Below are 21,805 nucleotides of genomic sequence, written 5' to 3'. Positions count from 1 at the left end.
TTACCTCAGCCTCTAGCACATTCACAGCAACTGTATTCATATGTGATGGAATGGTCTTGACCTTCTTTTCTGTATTAAGAGCCATTTCATGTGTAATTTTCGCAAATCGTTCAGCTAATATATATAAGCATGTTTAACTGAATGATTACACTGCTTGAAAAGCGTACAGTACCAATAATCATTATCGTGTATTTCGCATACACCATTTCGAATGCAAAAAATGTATTTTGGGGTGGGTTGGAATACACATGCACCTTTGAATGTTTACTATTGCTTAGTTTTAGTAATGATGGACATTAGATCGTGGAGTGGGTATTGTGTTTTTATCTAGGAACCGAAATCGATATTTCTATTTTATGCCCTTGTACGGTTATACTCAATAATATCCCTTTAATGGCATAGGAATCATATCCATATTTAGTTGTCGCACATGCAGTCACATTAAGCAAGGCTACTTCCTCGGATTCCTAGAAAGCACAACGAGTTCTCTAAACAAACCAAACCTCCAGCAACCTGGGAAATCTCCACTTGCTTTTGTTTTGATTTCGTCCTAGAACTCCTGTGAAGCACTGTAAGAACGGCCAGTTCTTAGTGACATCTTTATTGACGTCTTATGTCCAACCTTACATCAAACCCAGCACCTTTCAGGCATAAATATACCAACGTTGCCTTAAGCAAACACACAGTGGTGGTTTTGGAGCCGAGCAGCTATCTACTTGCCCGAGAGCCCAGCTGATGCGAGAGCCCACGGACGCTGCCCCTCCCTTTTGACGCACTGAGAGAGACGCTGTCTTTTCTCCTGCCGAGAAATCCAGCTCTGGTGTTCTCAGCCGCCTTCGCGGGCTGCTGGGATATCGAGTCCTGAAAGAGAGATACCAGACCTCCTGCATTCTATTACCCAGGTACGGAGCTGACTAAACCCTTAAAGAGAATTCTTGATTCAGATTATTTGCAAAACCAACTTAACTTAAACTGCTACTTACTTACTCCTTCCCACGTATTAGGCTTAGGTCAGGTACACTGGGGTAGGCGTATTTAGAAGCACCAGTTGAGTACGTTAGTCAATGTATATATGTACGTATATATTTGATCAATTTTAAAGTATCTTATGGCTAAGAAACCATATCAATGTGTTTACAGTATTATTTCATAATACTCCTTTTACTGTACGCACTTTACTTTACATTAAGTATTGCAATTATGGCAATTCATTTCTCTTCAATGAGAAAGAAGACTGCTCAATAAATTACACCTTTTATTGAAAACGCCCGTCTCTCCTTTCTCTGCACTCTGGTGAAACTAAGTACGCACGATTGACTGAGTGAAATAGCTGTCTATTGTTTTCACAAGACTCTAGAGATACACTCTTATTCTGAGGGAGCAAAGTTGTCATGTTATATGGTTGTCAGAAGCTAATCCATTCTTGTCTATCCAGGGAGGTTAAACTCCTCCTCGTTTATTCAAGAAAGTTTCTAGTGACCTCTGAGCTAGCTGGCAAACCTTAAGTCTAATATAGTCAGTAAAGACCTAGTCGACCTCAGTCCTACGTCTACACTTCTGAATATATTATTCCAATGCACAGAGCCTATTGGGAATATAGGAACTACACTACAGACCACATCGGCCCAAAACCACATTCACTGGACTCTCACACCAACTCCACCATACATCACACAATCAATTAATTCCCACAATCTACCACATGACACACACCCTATTGATACTCACTCCTCCGTTCGCCGCACCATCAAACTTCGTAAGTCTCCGCCAAACTCTGTCGCTCTCCATTCTCAATCATTGGGCTCTATTGTGGGGCTCTGGGGTTCTAGGTTTCCTTTTTCTTGACTAATTCTCAATTCTCCCCTCGCTTCATGTGCAAACCATCCTACTCTGCTTCCAACTGAAAGGGTCAGGCCCATAAGTTCTATATCTGTTCTAGAATCACAATCCCATGGGTCTTTATAGCAGCATCTAAGCATAGAGGGGAGAAAATAGTTAATAACGCCAATTGATTCAACTAGAATTTCTCTGGACATATAGTAACCACAGTCAACTACCTCCGGTTAGTTAATTGATTACAAAGCCGAAAATGACTGGACGTAGAGACACCTCAAGATGAGAGCGTAGAAATACATTGGAATCAACATAAAGCCAAATATGCAAATAAACTTGAGTTGGTGCAACATGCACCAAACAATTAACTAATGAAAAAGGATGCAGAGTATCAGAAAGCAGGAGTCCACATTTCTCTGTATTGAGGGTTGATGAATATATATAGCATCAATCTATCCCTACACTAGCGCTAAATTGACATTCCCACTTAAGCATCCTTTAGGGAAATAAATAGAAGGTGTCAGCATGTGGAGTCTTCCTAAGTAGTCTCCCCACCATCAATGGAGTGGATAGCATAAACTATCAAGACAGAGCTCATTCTGAGATGCTATCTCTCTCAAGGCAGAGAAGAAGTGGGACCCTTTCCCTACTTGCAATGTTCCAACATTACAAGCATCTTCCCAAGAGTCCTTGCTGGTCACACCATCTGCTCTGACCACGATCTCATAGGTATTTTTCCTTGGGAGAACGATGTTCCTAAATTGTAACATGTTGACTTTGATTCTCAGGCCTTAAAAATTCAACAGTTCTCCTTGTCTGCTTTAGCTTGCAATGTATTCTCTCGTCTCCTTGCCTAACTAATAAAACAAAGACATTATTCTAGCTAACAAGGACATTTCTTCCAACTGCAACAGAAAACGTGAGCAAGAACGAAATCCACAGCATACATGAAATTCAAACTGTTAATTCTAAAATGAGAGCTTCCAGGGAAATTGTATTTCAGGTCTACAAGATTTAGCTAACATAAGAAAATAGTGCATGAGCCTCATGAAATTTCATAAGAAATAAGGCACGTTCAGTTAATATCTCTACCTACATGGAAAATGGCAAACTTAATCAACACATCTAATAATGAATGATTGTCAGTTGCACAATACAAGTTCTTCAGGTTAGTGTTTCCTGCTAGTTACATTTACTTTCTACATTAACTCTTCATGTTTATATTCATTGAGCTAAATACATCACATTTTATGTTATTACATTTCAAGATCCTAACACTTCATGTTAACACAACAAAGGATTATTGGCCGGTGCACTCTACATCTGTGATTATAAGGTACCCTACAAATGAAATGAAATGAAATTTCCGCTATATCAGTAGCATAAAGCTGCTCCAGCAGAAGCATAGGACTGTTCTCCGTGAAAACCTAAGATGAACTCCTCTTGCCCTCACTAAGTTCAGCATATATTATCGACTGCAGATGAGTAGACAATACCATATGACTTCTTCTTCAATAGATTTCCATAGCTCTGGCACAACTGGATACTTTCACCACCTTTCCCACATCGATACGCTTGGCAATTTCTCTTGTCCTTGGGCCATTCTACTCCTGTCCGATGAGAACTCTCCTCCTTGCTCATTACCACAATACTCCTTGCAAATCCAGCTTCTCACACCTTGCTATCTATAGAAAACAACACCCTACTATGCTTCTTCTCTATATCTGCAGTGAAAACAAAATTCAACAACATGCATTCCACAATGAAGGTTAAAAGTGAATTACATTTCCAGTCTTAACGTGAGCTTGAACAAAACTGGTTTGTTCTCAAGGCCTAGTTTGCTAATTTAACATGTACACAGGGTTACAGAATATGTGCACATTTCTACACGTGAAATAAATGCAACATCCTAATACACAAATAAATCTAATGATTCATAAAACATTTCATTGTATATGCGCCTGCACTTGATTAATTCTGTTACATGTAGGAATGTTAAACATTAGTTTTGCACACATCCAAATTAATAATGCCACAATAAGACATTTCATATTAATTTGTCCTGTTAAATTAATATGTAAATTATCACAGAGCTTTATTAATCAGATTCTATGCAGGAATATTTCATTGTGGAATACTTTAAATATGCAATATCCGCCTCCAATTAATACCATTATATACACTTATTATATTTGAGTGCTGACTATTTATGATTAAAACGCCCTCCTACGTTATCTAAGATGAGATCAAGAGTGCACTTCCTCACTATAAATGCCTCCCAGTATGGCAGTGCATGTGTCATTCATACATGGCGACACATATATGGGTAGGCAATCAGTAGGGGTGTGCAGACATTTTATTGCACAAGTGAAGTTTTGGGTAGTTCCCTATTATTGGCCTTCACATTCCTCAGAGAGTTTTTGTGTGAGTAACTCACAATCATTTTGTATGCAAGCGCTTAGCTCAACAGTTCCAAGGGAAAGTAAGGTATGGCAAACTACATATGCCCATTAATTGTTGAAAGAGGAGTGCAATATATTAAGCATTGTAAAAGCTTAGATTTTCACATGACAGCCAAACTTTTCTAGAACTGGATCTGCATGACATTTGCATATTTGTCATAGTTTTAGTGATAAATAACCTCAAGGCCATGGAAAAAAATACTAACTTTGCACACATTTAGAGCAGCAGCATTTATCAGTGCTCCCAAACTGTGGAACACCACTACCACATGACGGAGATACGTGGGGACAGATTAATCAATATTTGGTGCAAAGCAACAAACCACAACTGCGTCAAATGGAGAGAGCAGGAATACACCATATTTACTGACATACAGCACATTCCTGCTCGCTCTCCGCACTGGCACACCTGTGGTTGACAAGCCCCAACGAAGGCACTCATGTCCCATGATGGAAGGGTGCCTTTGTTACAGGCAGGTTTGCTTTTGTACAAGAAGGAAACCTTCCTGCACAAAAACAATCCAAAGAGGCATTGTTTCTCTTTCTATGTGTGCTGCATTCTGCAGCACCCATAGAAAGAGGAAATAAAAATGAAAAATAAAGATATATCTCCTCGTATGCCTCACCTTGTAAGGTATAGCATTTTGATGTGTTCTTAGGTTTAGTAGTCTTAAGAAATCTGCTAATGCGCTAAAAACCTTGGGTGGATATTTGAGAACTTTTGCGCTCCACCCTCGGAACGCCTTCCACATGCAGAGTAACTCAAGGCCGCAACTTGTGCTGCTTTGTGCTACTCCAGATTTACAATGCCACGCAGACACACAAGGTGGCTCTGAGTGGCATAGTAAATATAACTTAAGGGCTTGCGTTGCCTTGCAGAATGCAGGGGCAACACAAGCCCTTTATAAATCTGAGCCAAAGTCTGCTCCTTCCAAGACCTCCAAACACATCTTGCCTCATGCTGAGTTAAACAATACCCCTGCTTCAATCACACAACCCCCTAAATACACACTCACACATACTTGTAGGACAGATGAAACTGCTACCAGAAACTGTATCTACTCGACCACATCTTGGAATACTGTCCTCCATCAGTAAGCAAGTGCCCAGTTCCTTCATTCTTTTTGAACAGGGCACTCCAATTAGGCCTTTTCAAATTTTCCATGTTCTGGTGTCTGTATCATGTATCTCTTGCATCAGTGGTACAGTTAAAAGGAGTACCTGCCAAAGGTCGTAATATTCTTAGACACACCTTACTGGGGCAAACAGCAAGTGCTCTGCAAAGAGTATCTTGCAATCAACATTCTTATAGGTAATTAAAAGTTTATTCTCGTTTTTGTGGAGATATATATTACGTAATATCCATTTATCACACTACTTTGATTTAGTGTTAATTTCTTGAGGTGCACTCACTCTATTATCCTAAGCACTTGCTGGTTTTACCATTTGCAGCTGAGATGGTTGTCATAGTTGGTTGTAGGATCCATCTTATGAAAACAGAAAACACATTACTCTGGAAAGCACTCCCCAAGCAGATATCATTCTTGAACATAAAGGCTTCATCTTTTGCCCGTCCTTACTCCAGCTCTACCCCGCCTCGAGGACCCCAAAATGTAAAGTTCTTCTATTATCCCAATAACCCTCGCACTTGCCCCATACCATCCGTACATTTCCCTTTACTGTGTTCCGCATTCTGCACAAGAAACTAACGTATACATTTGTCTTGTGGTGGTCATTTGTTGGCCGCAGTTTATTAGGAATACCATGACAACATGCATAAACTTTGTACTTTTGCGGTCTAGTCTCTCTTGGCCCTTCCGGTTGGATTTTGGCTCCCTTTGCGTGGGGGAGGGAGTAGTTTCTGTCCCCGGAGTTAGGCCACGACTCGCTACCTTGTCCGATTCTTGTTGTACCCTGCCATCCGGCGGGGGCTGGGCTGCGAGCACTATCTCCATTTTGCTACCACCCCCCTTTTTGGTAACCCGCCTCACCCAGTCGTGAGGCATCTGAAGGTGAGTGGTCTTACCCTCTGCCCTTAGGCCAGCTCTCCCAGCCGTGAGGCATCCCAAGGTTCGTGGTCCAATCTTGGCACAACGCCCTCCGGTGTGCCTGCCTCCTTACCAACCATTATCTGCGTAGTTCTCTGCCACGACGTCTGGGAGACTTCTGTCTTCCAGCGGCTCCCAGCCGACTACACCCTGTGTCCTGTTACTTGCAACCCCCCAAAGTCATGGCGCCCCAGATGTTGCTCCCGAACACTCCCATGCCTTTGTCAGGTGCACACCGTCTTTTGCGTAGAATTCCAGGCGGCCCGTGTGAATGAGCCCGTGCCTGACAGTTGCCAGGCCATTTGCCCTGCAGAATTTGCTTACTGTGCAGTTCAGCTTTTTGCTGGACTATTCGACTGCCTTTTGTGAGTCTGCCTCGTGCCATTCGTGCCTGCTGATTATTTCTGACCACACAATTGCAGAGTTCCTGAATGCCCTGGCTGTTTCTGTGAGCTCTCTCTGTGTGTCGTGAAGGAGTGTTCTCCTCCCGAGCCTCGCCAAGTCGTTGCCCCCAGGTGTATGATCAGCACATCCGGGTGCCATGCCGGGTCTGCCTGCAGCTCCCTGAGGTTTGCCGGCAGCTGTTCCCATCTCATTCCTGATCGCCCCAACTACAGGATGCAGGTGTCAGCTGGACCCCCTTTTACCTTGTGGCCCCCTTGCCACCACCAGGTCTGCATCCGGGATATGAACGAGTGCCCCACCACCCATACCAGGCGTGGTCTCCTTCCTGTTAAAGCAAGGAAAGTAAGTCACTCCGGCTTAACCCTTTCAGGAGGCCGTGCTTTTCCCGATTAGTCTGTTTTGTGGGTCATAGTAGCTGGGAACTCACATATGTTTTATAGGCATGTGACTTCCATCTCCCTATTGCCTGAATCCCTGATTCGGTCATCCCGTGGAGTGATGCCTTCGTGGCCACTCCTATCCTGATGGAGTGGGACCTGAAGGCTTCCGGATGCAGCCCAGCTTTGCCTAGAATGTGGCACATGACTGCCGTGAATTGGAATCTGCTCAATTGTGTTCCGTCCCTGTGTTTGAACAGCGGGCCCTCCCCAGCAGGCTGTACCACCATGAAGGCGAGCAGACAGCATACGGCGCAATACTTCTGGTCTTTAATGCATTGCAGTGTTACTCTAGTTCCTTTCCCAGCTTGGTCGGTCTCCGACTGTCTCAGTAGGGTCTCTACCCCTGTCGCTGTGGGTGTCACATCGCCTGCCTGTATGCATTTTTCTGCCGGTCCAACCTTCGCTGGTGCGGAAAGCGGTGGAAACCGCCGTCCTTAACAGCAGTAGCTCAAAGTCTTCTCTGATCACGCCCCTAAGTGTGTTGAGCAGTAAACGAAGCCTCATGAAATCTATGGGGTGTCTGTTATCCTTCCTTGAGCCCTCTTTCCGCCTCCACCCCCTCATAGATGCCTTGATGTAGTGTGACGCCACTGGGTCCTGTTCTGTCTCAAATTTTGAGAAATGGGCCACAGCGGCTAAGTGGGCCTGTGCCCCAGACCAGGATTTTTTTGCTTCAAATTCCCACTGGATGAACTGCTCTGAGGCCCTGCGCGTAGCGCCCATGTCACCTAGTGATTCTATCCCGCCTACCCTCATCTTTCTCCATGTACTTTTTGTACCTCTTGGCTGCTTCAGGTGCGAGTGCGTGGCATACCAGTTCCAGTCTATTATTATTATTATTATTATTATTATTATTTAATTTTATAGAGCGCGTAGTCACCCGTAAGCATCCCAGCGCTATTCCGACAGCTCCCACAGCTGATCCGGGAATGGAGTCATGATCTGCTCTGCCCTGGGCGCCAATTTCCTAAACCTGTCTGTCTGTTGCCTGGACAGGGTATCTGCCACTTCGTTCTCCATTCCTGAGACGTGGCGTGCTCGCAGGTCTGTGTTGCCTTTCAGCTGCAATGTAACCAGTCGGCGCATTAGTCACATCATGTCAGTGCATCTCGCTGATCCCCTATTAATGGCCTGTGCTCAGAGTCGGATTGGGATCACAATTCGGCCCGGGCACTGACGAAAAAAGTGGCCCACATTCAAGAGGCGTGGCCCATATTTTAGGGGCGTGGCCCACATTCAAGGGGCGTGCCCTTTCATGAAACACCATTTGCACAGACAAGGAATGAAAGTGGGAAAATGCTGTTCTTGCACACGACACAGGGCAAAGGTGCCAATGGCCTACATGCTGAGCAACTAAAAAAAATAGCAATGCCCCTTTCTGTCACAAAATTATTCCAGCACTCCAGCACAGGAGCACCTGAAAAGCAGCAAAGCCCCTGCTATTACTAACCTACTCAGCCCTCCCCAGACCTTCAGCTCAGGAGCACATGAACAGAGGTAAGGCCCCTGCAATTAGTAAATTAATAAGCCCTCCAGGCCTCGGGAAAATGTCGTGGCAGGGGAGCACAAAACACAGCTTTCTGGGTCATCCAAGGTAGCCAGGTAGCCAGGGGGGAGGCTGAGGTGAAGCTGGTGCATGGGAAGTGCCTTCCCAGTGTGTTCTGGCAGTTTGAGTGTTTACCATTTACTGTAGTATTACCCTTGTACCTGTGTATGTTACCCTTTTGTAACTTGCACAAGTCACTTTTCTCTTGTAACACACTGTTTGCTACCTCTCCCTTTTGTTTGCTTTAGATACTTGCACAAGTGCCATCATTGCCTACGTAACGTTTGTTCTTGTGCCTGAGTGTCTAGCGTATATTGCAGTATTATACCTCTACTTGTACTTTGTACGCTTTTGTAACCTGCACACATATCACTTTTTCCTCCTGTAATGTACCGATTGCTACCTCATGTATTTTGGTTGCTCACTGTTGTCACTTTTGATTCATGTAACTTAACGTTTGCTTTTGTAATTTGTCCACTTGTAATTTTTCTCCTCATGTATTATTGCTATTCCTTGTGTGAAGCGCTCTGACACCTTCGGGTAAAGTCCGCGCTATATATAATTTAAGCATGGGCGGAAAATCCGTTCCGCTCGCGGATTTTGCGGATTTTCGGGAAATTCGCAATCCGCGAGATTCGCGAATCTCCCGCAAAATCCGCAAATCCGCGAGCAGCGGATTTTGCTCGCACTGTTCGCGTGAGTTCGCGTGAGTTCGCGCCCCGCGAATAAGTGCAAAATTGCAGAAATACGATTTTAGCAAAACTGAAAGTAACTACTTACCAGGTTCAAAAGTTCAGGCTCATCATTAGTAGCCATTTCCTGTAGTGCTTCCTGAGGGGCCCCTCCAGAGTTCAGTTGCCAGTTGAAACTATTATGTGACCCTGCTCTGAACCTCAGAATAGTTACACATATGCCACAAAGGTCCTGAATTACAGCTAAGGGAGACAAGCAGGAGCCAGGCTGGAAGTTAAAATCCATTAATCAGCCCCTAATTCATTATTGTCAGTTGGGGCAGGGCAGGTGTTGTAACTAATTTTGCAACAATGAAAGCACTTAGCAAGTGCAAAAGATCACTAATCAGGGCGCACTAAGGAAGCAGGTGCCAGCTAAAAAAATATTCTGTGACACATTAATCAGCCCCAAATTAATTCAGGTCACTTGAGGCAGGGAAGGTGTGCTTTGCTTTGCCGAAAATAATGTACACTGGACAACCAGAGGGTGTGGTGATGAAACAGAGGGTGGCATGGGTGGGCCAGAGGGTGGCATGAGTAATCAGAGAGTGGCAGTGGTGACAGAGAGTGGCAGTGATGAAGAAGAGTGTCCCAAACAGGCTGGACACGTAGAAACAACAAGTTCGCAAAACTTGCGACCCGACAGGTAAGTTCGCAAATTGCGAAATTGTAAAAACCCTCGCGAACTAGCAGAAACACGGGCGAACACAAAAAAAAAAAATCCGCAAATTCGCGGGAATTCGCAGATTTTGCGGATTGCGAATCCGCAAATCCGCAAAATTCGCGAACGCGAGATCCGCAAAATTCGCCCATGCTTAATATAATTGCATAAATAAATAAATAAAATAAAAAAAATCCAAACATCACCTGGCCCCCACAGCAAGAATGTGAAGGGCTGTGGGCGAGGTGCTAAGACTAACACAGTTTCTGGGCTGCATGGGTGCCAAGGGGGCCGAGGTGAAAATGGCTCAAAGGCCTGAGAAACACCTGGCCCCCAGGGAGGCCGATTCTTGCAAACAATCACCCCTGCCCAGCCCAGCCTCAGCTTGATTGCTTGGCAGGGCAGGGGTGAAGGAGAGGCCACAGCTGACAATCGCTGTCTGGCCGTACAGCGAGGCTGCTTTCATTTTCTCTGTCTGTCTCGTGCCCTCGTGGGCCGTTTTTTTTCCTCCCCTTTCCTAGTCCACTCTCTGTGGACTGGGACAGGGGAGAAAAAAACGGGCCACAGAGGGCACTGAGGCACCGGCCCTTTGGCCCATTCCCGAATGCCCGCCTTGCCAATCCGCCCCTGCCTGTGCTACAGCCTGGTTGTCTGACCATAGTGTTAGCTTCATCTTCTGCAATTGGTCTCACCATATTGTTAGTGCCACTATGATGGGAAACAACTCTAAGAAGGTGATATTGCTAGTTTTGCCCTGTCTGTGCCACCTCCTGGGTCACTGACCTGCACACCATTTGTCCCCTAGGATTGCCCCAAAACACGTGCTCCCTGACACATCTGTGTATAGCTCGATCTGCTTGTTGGTCAACCAACCTTCCCTCCAGATTAATGAACCATTGAAATTTGATAAGAAGGTGTCCCACATCGCCAATTCCCTCTTGACCTCGGCCCCCAATCTGACGTGATGATGCTTCTGTGTGATCCCACGTGTCAGTTGTGTCAAACGCCAGGTGAATACCCTGCCTTCTGGGATCACCTTGGTTACAAAATTTAATTTGCCTATCAGCCTCTGAAGGTCCCTCAATGTTGCCTTTTATCTCCCGCACAGGCTCTTAATTTACCGGCGGAAATCCTCCACTTTTTCTCGGGAGCCTGGATGTGCCAGCAACAGAGTTGAGCTCGATCCCTGGGAATGTAATTTTGGACGCAGGACCCTCCGTCTTTTCCTTTGACAGAGGGACCCCTAACTCTTCTGCCAGTTCCTTAAATGCTGACAGCGTGCACCCGCACTCGTCAGATGTTTCTGGGCCTGTGAATAAGAAGTCGTCCAAATAAAGGAGCTTCCAGCCTGCTGGATGTTTGTCATGTAATGCCCATTCTACAAAGGTGCTGAAGACTTCAAAGTATGCACATGATACTGAGCATTCCATTGGCATAGCTTTATCTATGTAGAGACTCCCTTCCCACTGAAAACCTAACAAGTGAAAACTAGCTGGGTGCACTGGAAGTAAGCAAGAAGCGGACTCAATATCTGCTTTCGCCATGAGGGTCCCCCGCCCTGAAGCCCTGATCAAATCTATGGCATCGTCAATCGTGGCATAACTTACTGAACATACTTCTGAGCAAATCCCATTGTTTATTGATGTCCCCTTTTGGAAGGATAGGTGGTGTTTTAGCCTGTATTACCCCTGTTCTTTCTTGGGGACCACCCCTAGTGGAGTGATCACCAATCCTTCGCTCATCGGAGCAGGGAGGGGGTCCACGACTCTCCCTAGCTTCTTCTCCTTCTCAATTTTCTGTGTCACCACCCCGAGTGTTCCAGCGTGGATTTTAGGTTTTGTTGCTGCCTGGGGGAAGAGGGTCCGTGAAAGGGATTAGAAAGCATTCTGTGAAACCGTGTACTAAGGTGCCCGCGTCTGTCCTGTATGGTACCTGTTGGCTAGTCTGCGTAATGCCTGAGTGTTAATGGGGGACTATGTTAGCTTGAAGTTTTGGTGCTCCGTCGGACTCCCGGTGGCCCCCCTGGCCCTAGCTGCGTCCCTACTTCTTCTTCTCTTTTTTGTCTCCTTTTTGCTCCCTCATGCGCTGGCATCCCGCTGCCGGGTGTCCTCCCCCGCATGAAGCGCATATGTGCTGTAACTTACATGCTGCCCCGTATGTACATTCCTTTGTCTCAAATTTCCAGCATTTTGCTGGCGGCCCGCTGCTGTGCGCTGTCTTCTCAGCACCAAAATGCCTGGGCTTTTGAAACTGCCCGCCTTTTCCCCTGTGGTTGTGCCCACGAAAAAACTGCTCGTTCTTTCCTACCCATGTCCTTGCTTCCCTCGTTACCATCATCTTGTGGATGAAACCGGATACATCCTCTTCATTCCACTACATCTCTGGGTGGATCTGCATCTTTAGCCTTAACCCTTTGTTATACTCTAGCCAGGCATCGCCAGAAAATTGCCTTTGTGCATTGTGGATGTGAGCTTCGTACAGCCAAGGTCGGCTGCGCAGCGCGGGAATTTCTTGACTATTATGCATGCCATGATTCGAAATGCAGCTAGCCAACTGTCAAAATTTCGCTCTTTGCATTCCCTTCGCCTCTCCCTTTTATCCTCATCCTACTTATCACTAGTTGTTTCTAGTAGTGAGAAGATATCTACAAATTATTTCCTCCAAATCCTTTCCTTGACTGCCAGGAGTATCAGGCTTGCGAGCCCTGTAGGTCATTGACGCCGGCCCCGGGGAGGGCCGTGCATAAGGTTCTGGTATAAGCGCTGCGGGCGGAGGGTTGTTAGCACTGCCTGCTCCCCATGCTACCACCGGTGACCGTTCTTCTAGCCTAACATTCGCCGCGCCTCTGCCAGCCAGTGCTGTCTGGCGCACCTGCCCCGGGTCTATTAAATGCCACGGTAGCCCTGACGACTCCTCCTTCTCTCTGTGTCCTCTATTGTCCCAGTTCCCCCTATGTCGCCCTGCCTCTCACCCGCTGAGAAACTTGTATCCTGTAACCCCACGTTTTTTAATAACATCAGCGCCATTGTTTTAATGCACTCTGCTATGATTGCGCTTCTATGCTTACCCGTTGCTGGAGTGTTCTTGTCTCCCATGTCCGGTTCAGCCACCGCCGTGGAAGCTGCAGGTGGCCAGTCCGTCCTCAGGGTTGCTTTCTTGTGGGTTGCTGCATCTGTGAGCTTGGCTGGTGCCCTTCTTTGCCTCTTGGCTGGTGGTGCATTGTCTCCCTGTTGTTGTCGGCCGCTTGGCCCTTCTCCGCCACTGTCCCACAGGTGGGGCTGGAGCCAGTCGCTCCCATGTATTGCAGATGCCGCCCTTATCCTCTGTAGCAGCTCGTTTAGCTCTTCTTGCTGCTTCCTGCCCCCTTTTTTTGCCATCTCTGGGAGCTGCCAAGCTTGCCCTCTGGGGCTGCTCCTTGACCTTCTTGTAACCCCCTGCCTGAGAGTAGGGGCATGGCGGGGGTGTCCATGGTGGGGTGCTGCTGGCCACGATGCACCAACCTGTTCTATCTTGGCGGGGTGCAGCCGCTGATTTCTTGCACCAAATAAAATCGTCTTTTGCTTCTTTTTTTTTCTTTTTTTGCTTTACAATTGATGGGCTTCACTGATCTCTTGTTGCCCAGAATCGCGTGTCCGTACTTTGTCCTGGCGGGGTGCTGCTGCCGAGTTATTGCACCAAACCAAAAAGTTGTCTATTTGCGTTTATTCAATGATGGGCTTCACCACCCTCTCGCTGTCCATAAGCGCAACTTCACGTTTGTACGGGGACTGCTGCCTTTGGTTCCCCGCTGTGCTGCTCCGGCCTCACACGCTCCCGCCTCCTTTTTCAAGCCGAGGGCGGGCTGTCGCGGGTTGGTGGGCAGGGCGGTCCTGTGACGCTCATTAGACCCAGCCGGCCGCTGCCTCCTTCTTGCCCCGCGGGCCTTTGTACTGCTTTGAGGATCCCATTCCGAGGAGCTGCCACGGGCCTGGGAGGCGAGACAGCAGCTATGTACTTGCTCCTTTTTACCGTCGCACCGCCCCTTGTTTCAGTTACCGGGTGGACTCCGGTCAGTGCGGGGAGGCGGCAGCAGTGCGTCCCCACTCCTCACAGCTGTTCAGTCTCCTCCGGCCTGTGCAGCTCGGCGGCGGCATTGGCAGTTTCGAGCCTTCTACCCGCCACATGGTCCTCCCAGGACTACTCCTACGCTCTTCCTTGCCGGGTGTGCTCCGCTTATCGCACGGCCTTCCCCGGACTCTTTCTTTGCTCTTCTTCGCCGGGTGGGCTCCGGTTGACCTTGACGCCATCCTCTGCCTCAAATTGTTGGTATTCCGCCCATGGTAGCAGGGTCCTGTGCCTGCTGGAAACCTAGGGACAGCACCCTGAGTTGGGTCCATACACGGACAGAGCTTCGCCTTCGCAGAGATCCAAGGTACGCTACACAAAAAGATTCTGGTAATGGTGCTGCTCCCCTGCTCCGGCCGTGAACATTGAGCTTACCTGGGGGAGCAAGCCTTATATCCCCCCCTTCGTCAACCCCCCTAGCTCATTGGCTTTGCCCTAGTGGGGGGTTTGTATGTTGCTTGGCCCCATTGGCCGTGGCGGGCAGCGCCTGTCCGGCGATCACCCCTGGGGAGGCGAGGCCAGGCTGTTTTCGCGCCTTGTGTTTCCCTGCGTGCCAAAACTCAGCACGAGCTGGCTTGTCACGGGGGTGGGCGATCGTTATGATGCCGGCTCTCAAGCCCTCTTTGTGTGCAGCCTCTGCAATTATTTCTAGTCCATTGCAGCTTTTGTGTGCGTATTACCTTAAATTCCCTCTGTAATGCTTCACTTCTGGCTCGATGTCTACATTACTGCTGTAATCCAGTGCTTCATCTGGTCTTATATGTTCAAAAACAAAAATCTATAGCTGTTCTTCAGTACACTTGTCACTCTTAAGCATTTCTGTACAAGGGCTCTTCAATTATAAGTAAATACGAGCCTCAGTACCTCTTGTATTCTTTTAAAGAAGTTCACAATCTCCTCTGATACCAGGAGTAACTTGTGGATCAGTTCACACCTACAGATTCCATTTCACAAAGCCATTTACAACCGTAAATGACTTTGCTTACATCTGGTAGCTATCTACAAATGATACCTGTCGGGCGTAAATACTTTTACTACGGGTTAACTTCATACGATTACACATCGGTAAATCCACGCAAGGTGTGGAGAGTGGGACATTCAAGGAGTGGTCTTACTCAAACGTTTGTCACACCCACAAACCTATAAGTTTGCTGCCAATTGTAATCTCCAAGTGGGAAGAATATAACACCCCTCCTCAAAACCCCTATCCTCCTTTAAACGGTTGCAGATTTACCACATTAAGGACCATATGTATTAACACATTTCCCCATAGACACAGAATGGGCAAAACCCTTTCATACATCTGGCCCTAAATGACTCTACTAACTCCAGCTCCAAGGTGGGAAGAGGAACCAAATATTCCCAATCTCTTGGAAGAAGTAGAGAAGGAGGAAAACAACATTTTCCCACTGAGATTTTTTTTTTGTGCATTTGCACATTGGGCTGCATTTTCACACTGAATAATTCAACAATATGCAAAATTAGGCACTTGGGACATAGCGACCTTCAAAGACAGACATGACTCACTCCCCAAATGCCTGGAAAGGGTTGCATGTGAATTGTGAAAATCGCAAGTCTGCATCCATAAAGGTGGAGGGGGTTAGGGAGAGTGGGCTTCGATCTACTGAGGCAAATGTACCCTTTGTGAATCGGGACCACTGTCTCTATACACGGTTGCAATTTTTCCAAATCAAGGCCGCAGTATTTTGTTCACAAATGCCCTTCTTGGGGCAATAACAGTGGCTAGATACATGGGGGGCATATTATCAAGCACCTCGTTAACATAATGGGCTTGATAATACGCCATAGAAAATTCCCATAGAAGACCATGTTCACAGCAGAACATGGGCTTCTATGGGAATTCACAAGGGCATATTATCAAGCCCATTATCGCTGCTTCTGCCGCTAAAGCGTCGATAATGTTAACGCTGTTTCTTGATGATATGCCCCAGGCTAAGGAGAACAGCACTGCCTTTGACTTTAACAGGAATGAGGGTCCTCTTGTTCTACAGAATCTGACATACGGTTCTTTCAGACCACTTTAAATGTTAATTGCCATGCTTTTTCGTTTAATGGGTCAGAATACGAGACGAAGTTCGATTAAATTCAATTTACTTACCATCAAAACTCTCAATGACGGCACCTTAATGCTCTGCAGCCTGTTCTTGCAGCATAGCAATCTAATAGCAGTTCTCAAAAAACACAGTAATGCGGTTACCACATCTGATACCGTCCGAGCTAATGCCACTGTAATGCAATTCCGGGCACGCGGCAGACACTACTCTCGGCCGCCGCCATTTTGGTGCATCGGGGACATCAATATTGACATTCTGATGTCAGAGTCATGTCGGGTCTTGCAAATGGCAATTGAATGTAAACGCTGACTGCTGCGTCTGCATAAAAAGGACTCGCGTTTTTGCAGCTATAGCGAGAATTATATGCAGGCCTGCAAGCTAACCTTTGGATCACAATTATTTGAATTTCAATGAGTGAGTGATGCATTATACTGTGAAACCGTAGGGACATCTGGTTGATTCGCATAAACAGCCACATATTGGTAAATGTGTAATTTATTCCTACCTGTATAATACACACCAGTCTCTTGCAGGAGATCTGTTAACCAAAGCAAATTATCTAAGGACAGCCTGAAATTTCTGGGTAATTTTAGCACACAATTTAATACAAAAACATATGTTGCAATTTTCACCAATAAAATCATATGGAAAAGTTATATTGCCGCTTTCACTTGTGAATTCTGGGTGCAAAAGTTACCACACGTACCATTCACAAAAGCGCTTGTGAGTATAGGAAATAGTACTACAGGAGTACTATTTACTCTTACATCCCTTTAATAATCAGTGTAGAATCGTCCAGGTCTCTATTAGTAACACTACAAAGAGGGGCACAGTCCTTTCTAATTCTGCTCATTGTATATGAATATTCCCTATGTCTATTTTATTTCCATTTCAGATGTTTTCGGGCAATTCAAAAAACGATTCTAAGGGCACATAAAAGTGTACTACAGGAGTACTGTTTTATGCACGCCAAATTACCCATTGGGCAGCAAACTCTGGTGATACCGATAGAGGAATTCTCCTATGTTTGTTGTCTCCTCAGCTTCATTCTGTATTACATACCACCAATTTATCTACTTAGTGAAAACATATTTCAGACATGCACAACTTACTGTACACTGACAAATCTTTTGAAAAATGGGCAGATGTATTGAGAGAAAAATACAGGTAAGAAAGGACACTCTGAATGGCTGCCCCTTCTGGTAGATATCGCTGAGGACAGGTGTGATTTGAGAACTGGCAAAGGAAATACTTTTTTCACTGATGTTAAACATCTGTATTATGTGCCTGTAAAGTAATGGGCTGGAAGCATGGGGTATCACCATCACAGTTCGATTGAGCACTAACATCATCAGTTATTGCACTGCAGTGAAAATTAACTGTGCAACGCCTGGAGTCAGGAAGTGATTACTTTCTGGCTTACACTAAGAGGATGTGGGGATTAGTCCACGGTACAATATCTCTCACAGGATCTGTTGGCAGTGAACGAATCATCAGATCAGAGGAAGATACCAGTGCCTGTAATTGGACGAGAAATGAAGTGCAAACACAAACCTAGGAGAGCTAGTGTTTGGGAAGGGGGTGGATCTACTGGCTAGACTGCAGGTGGCTTGCTCCTGGAACACTAAGATGAGATTCTGCCAGAAGGATGCAAGCATCCCCATTGGAACAAAGGGTGGCCATTGTCCTCTGCTTCCTTAACTTCCCATCCTATGTGTCACCTGTTAAAATTAGACAGGCAGGTGGCGATCCTGGGTTGATATTCAGTGGTAGAGCATAAACACCATCAAAGGGCTTTCCTGCGACCAAGCCTTTCCCAACTAATTCATCATTTGAGATTGCGAGATCCTTAAGCATTTAACCATTTCACATTCTACATGTCACACTCTAGTCTGAACAAACGCACAAGGCAAACAGGGCTTCATCAAATAATAATGAACTACATGTTGATGTTCACTGGTAAACTGAATATCCTGTTTCAAGGGAGATATATTTTTCAGAACAACTCAAGAAGGCTCAGGTGGATGAGGTGAGGGAAGCATTCACCAGAAATAGGGGAGGATCAAACAGTGTTCGCAGGAATTTCCTGACAAAAAAATTACACCAGCTGATTGGTCAATGTTGGTCTTGACCCTTTCTGCAGGATCACCTCCAAACCTTTTGCCTTCCTCCTCCTAATTTCTGAATTTGTTTTTGTCTGCATGGGGACTCTTTGCACTTTACCTTTGGTAACCAGGGCTAATGTTCTTGTGCTCTCTCCTTAAAACATGGTAAAACTGGACTGCACTTGATTGGTACATTCAATTTACTAGTAAGTCTACAGTAAAATGGTACTGCATATAGCCAGGGCCTGTAAATGAAATGCTACTACTAGGCCAGCAGCCCTCATTGTGCCATTCACTTAAGTAGCACTTTAAAACATGTCTCTGGCCTGCCAGTACAGCCAGCTGTGCAGGTTTAAAAATGTTGATTTGACCTGGCAAAATAAACCCTTTGCAAAAAAGAAGCCAAGAACTCTGGGTAGTTCTCAAGTTTAGGTGTTAAGCAGCTTCCATATAGAGCACCCTCAACACGATCGAATCTCTAGATCTGCTAACTTCAAACGTCTGCTTTTCTATCAAAGTCTTTTAAGAGTAGGAATAGCACAGTGCCATCCATGCAGAGATAGAAAAAGATAGGGGCATATTATCAAGGGGGTTTATCTCCGCTTTTTTGGCTTTAAAAGCCAAGAAAGCGGAGATAAAATAATCTCCCTATTACCTAGCTGTCGCTAACACCAGTTAGTGACAGCTAGTAGGAGATAGCGACCATCTTGGGCCCCGCTTTGCATGTCAGTGATATTTATCACTAATGACATGCAAAGTGGGCGTGCCAAGATGTTAGCGACTGGAAACAGTCGCTAACATCGCTATCTCCTATTACCAACTTTTGGAGATATTCGCGCTAAGCGCGAATATCTCCAAAAGCTAACACCTGCCCCTGAGCAGTTCTTAGCCATGTTATCCAAAGGTAGGTGGATAACATTGCTAAGAGCATTAGCTCGGTAATGCATGAATATTGTTGACTTTTCAGCGATATTCATGCATTTCGGCCGATTTTTATCGCTTAGGAGATATACCTTGATAATAGCAAGGTTCCTAAGCGATAAAAATCGCCGCAGCTAGGCGATAAAAATATTGCCTCTAAACCAAGATAGCGATAATTATCGCTAGTTGTTGGTAAGATGCCCCCTAGTCTTTTGCCATTTCTACAGCAAAGTCTTTATGCATAGAACTAGCACAGTGCTGTCCATGCCGAGCTGTAAAATGGCAAACGTCTTTTACTACTCAAGGCACAGTATTACAGCTTTGAAATGGAAAAATACCAACCAAGCCAACCTGAAATGAACAAGAGCAACTCCTGACACGTGTTTTGCTCTCATTAGACCTCTTCAGAAAGTTAAAGCTTTGTCAAGACACAAGGGAGCACCCAGTACAAGTGAAAACAAAACCCTTTCAGGCATAGAGTGATGCATAAATTATGCAAAAAAGAAGAAGAGAGTTCTGGGTAGATCTCAAGTTTAGGTGGAAAGCAGCTCCTGTATAGAGCACCCTTAACACCAGCGACACTCTAGAACTGCTCACCTCAAATGTCTGCTTTTCTATCAAAGTCTTTAAGCGTCGAATTAGCACAGTGCTGTTCACGCCGAGATAGAAAGGGACAAAGTGGTTTGCCATTTCTACAGCAAAGTATTTAAGCATAGGACTAGCACAGTGCTGTCATTGCTGAGCTGTAAAATGACAACATTCTTTTACCACTCCATGCACAGTATTACAGCTTTGAATTGGTGAAATACAAAACAAGCAAAACTGAAACGAATAAAAGCAACCCTGACATGTATTTCTCCTGAAGTTCGTACCGAAGAAAGAAGCACTCACAGGGGTTCCTTTACAAAATCCGTCTATGTTCATTTAGGGAGCAACCATGACGCGTTTCGGCATACGCCTCACTCTGGTGTTTGAATCGTGCGCCACAATTAGCACATTCTTTTCAACACTGTGACTCACGTGACATGTTTCACAACATAATCATCGAAAATGGACCAACCAGTAATCTGTTTGTTATCGTCAAACTCAGCGCCTCTTAGTTTGTATAACTCATAGCTTTAACAAACATAACAGTTGATACATTTCAAAATAAATCACATATTTGCGTCACAGTGATCAACATTAATACTGTTATTCATGCGCTGTCAGCGGAGTTTTCTACATTATACCGTCAACACAAATTAACTTTGACCTCAATGTCGTATAACCACTTCTCGCCATGTATTGGCTTTGAGATACGATAAAGTTCCTAGTATCATACTAGTCCATATAGCTGTGTATCTGCAAATGATGTTATTTAAAAAGGTTGTTGGTTTAAAAAACATTTCATCACAGGAACATGATTAAAAAACAATAAAGACTTTTTACAGTTAGTATTCCGTCAAATAATATCCCTCATATTTATCTACGATCACCCAATTCTTCACCACTATTCATCCCACCTGGGATTTTTGTCTGAAGGTCTATGATGTACCTACTCTCAAGTCTTCTTAGTCGCATCACTCTATCATCCCTTCTTACATTGGTGGCACAAAATCAATACCAAAATACTGCAATAGGTCCCTATTGCTAAGATGTTTCTCTAGAAAGTGCCTTGCCTCAGGGTATGTTGCATCTTTTTTGGTTATTGCACACATGTGCTCCAAAATTCATACCTCAACCTGGTGAATTGTACTGCCAATGTACCTAAGCCCACAAGGGCATACCAAACAATATACTACATTTGTAGTGTTGCATGTAAAAAATTTGGTTACAGTCTTACTATTCTCCAGGCCTGGTACATTGGAAGTTAGTGTTCTTTTACTAAAGGCACACTCCTTACATTTACAGCAGGGATAAAATCCCCTCATTTATTTCAGTGTCCCTGTAGGCTTGGACTCTGTGCCTAAGTGGCTTTATACTAAACAATCTCGTAGTGATCTCGCTTTTATGAACGTTATTTGGGGTGATGTGGGTATATCAGAACCTATCACATTGTCTGTTCTGAATATATGCCAGTTCTTTTTAAGTATAGTCCTCAGATCATTGGCATTCTCTGAATAAGTTGTTATCATCCTAAACGGTGATATATTTACTTTTCCATCACATCTTTCTTTATCTTTCAATAGATCCGTTCTGGGGATACCTTCAACTCTTTTTAGTGTGGACTCTAATAGATTTTCATCGTATCCTCTCATGAAAAATCTGTCATAACTGGCTCTCACTGCAATTTTGTAATCACCATCCTCTGTGCTGTTCCTTTTCAGCCTCACAAATTCCCCATAGGGGATACTTTTTATCAATATGGCTGGGTGATTGCTCTTGGTGTGCAATATCGAGTTGCCCGCCGTCGGTTTACGATACAGCGACATTCTAGGCTTTCCCTCGATAATGGCAACCTTGAGATCAAGAAAATTAACTGTTTCAGAACTAAC

The sequence above is a fragment of the Lissotriton vulgaris genome, chromosome 1_1, assembly GCF_964263255.1.
Source record: "Lissotriton vulgaris chromosome 1_1, aLisVul1.2, whole genome shotgun sequence".
Taxonomy (NCBI): Eukaryota; Metazoa; Chordata; class Amphibia; order Caudata; family Salamandridae; genus Lissotriton; species Lissotriton vulgaris.
This window is presented reverse-complemented; position numbering follows the sequence as displayed.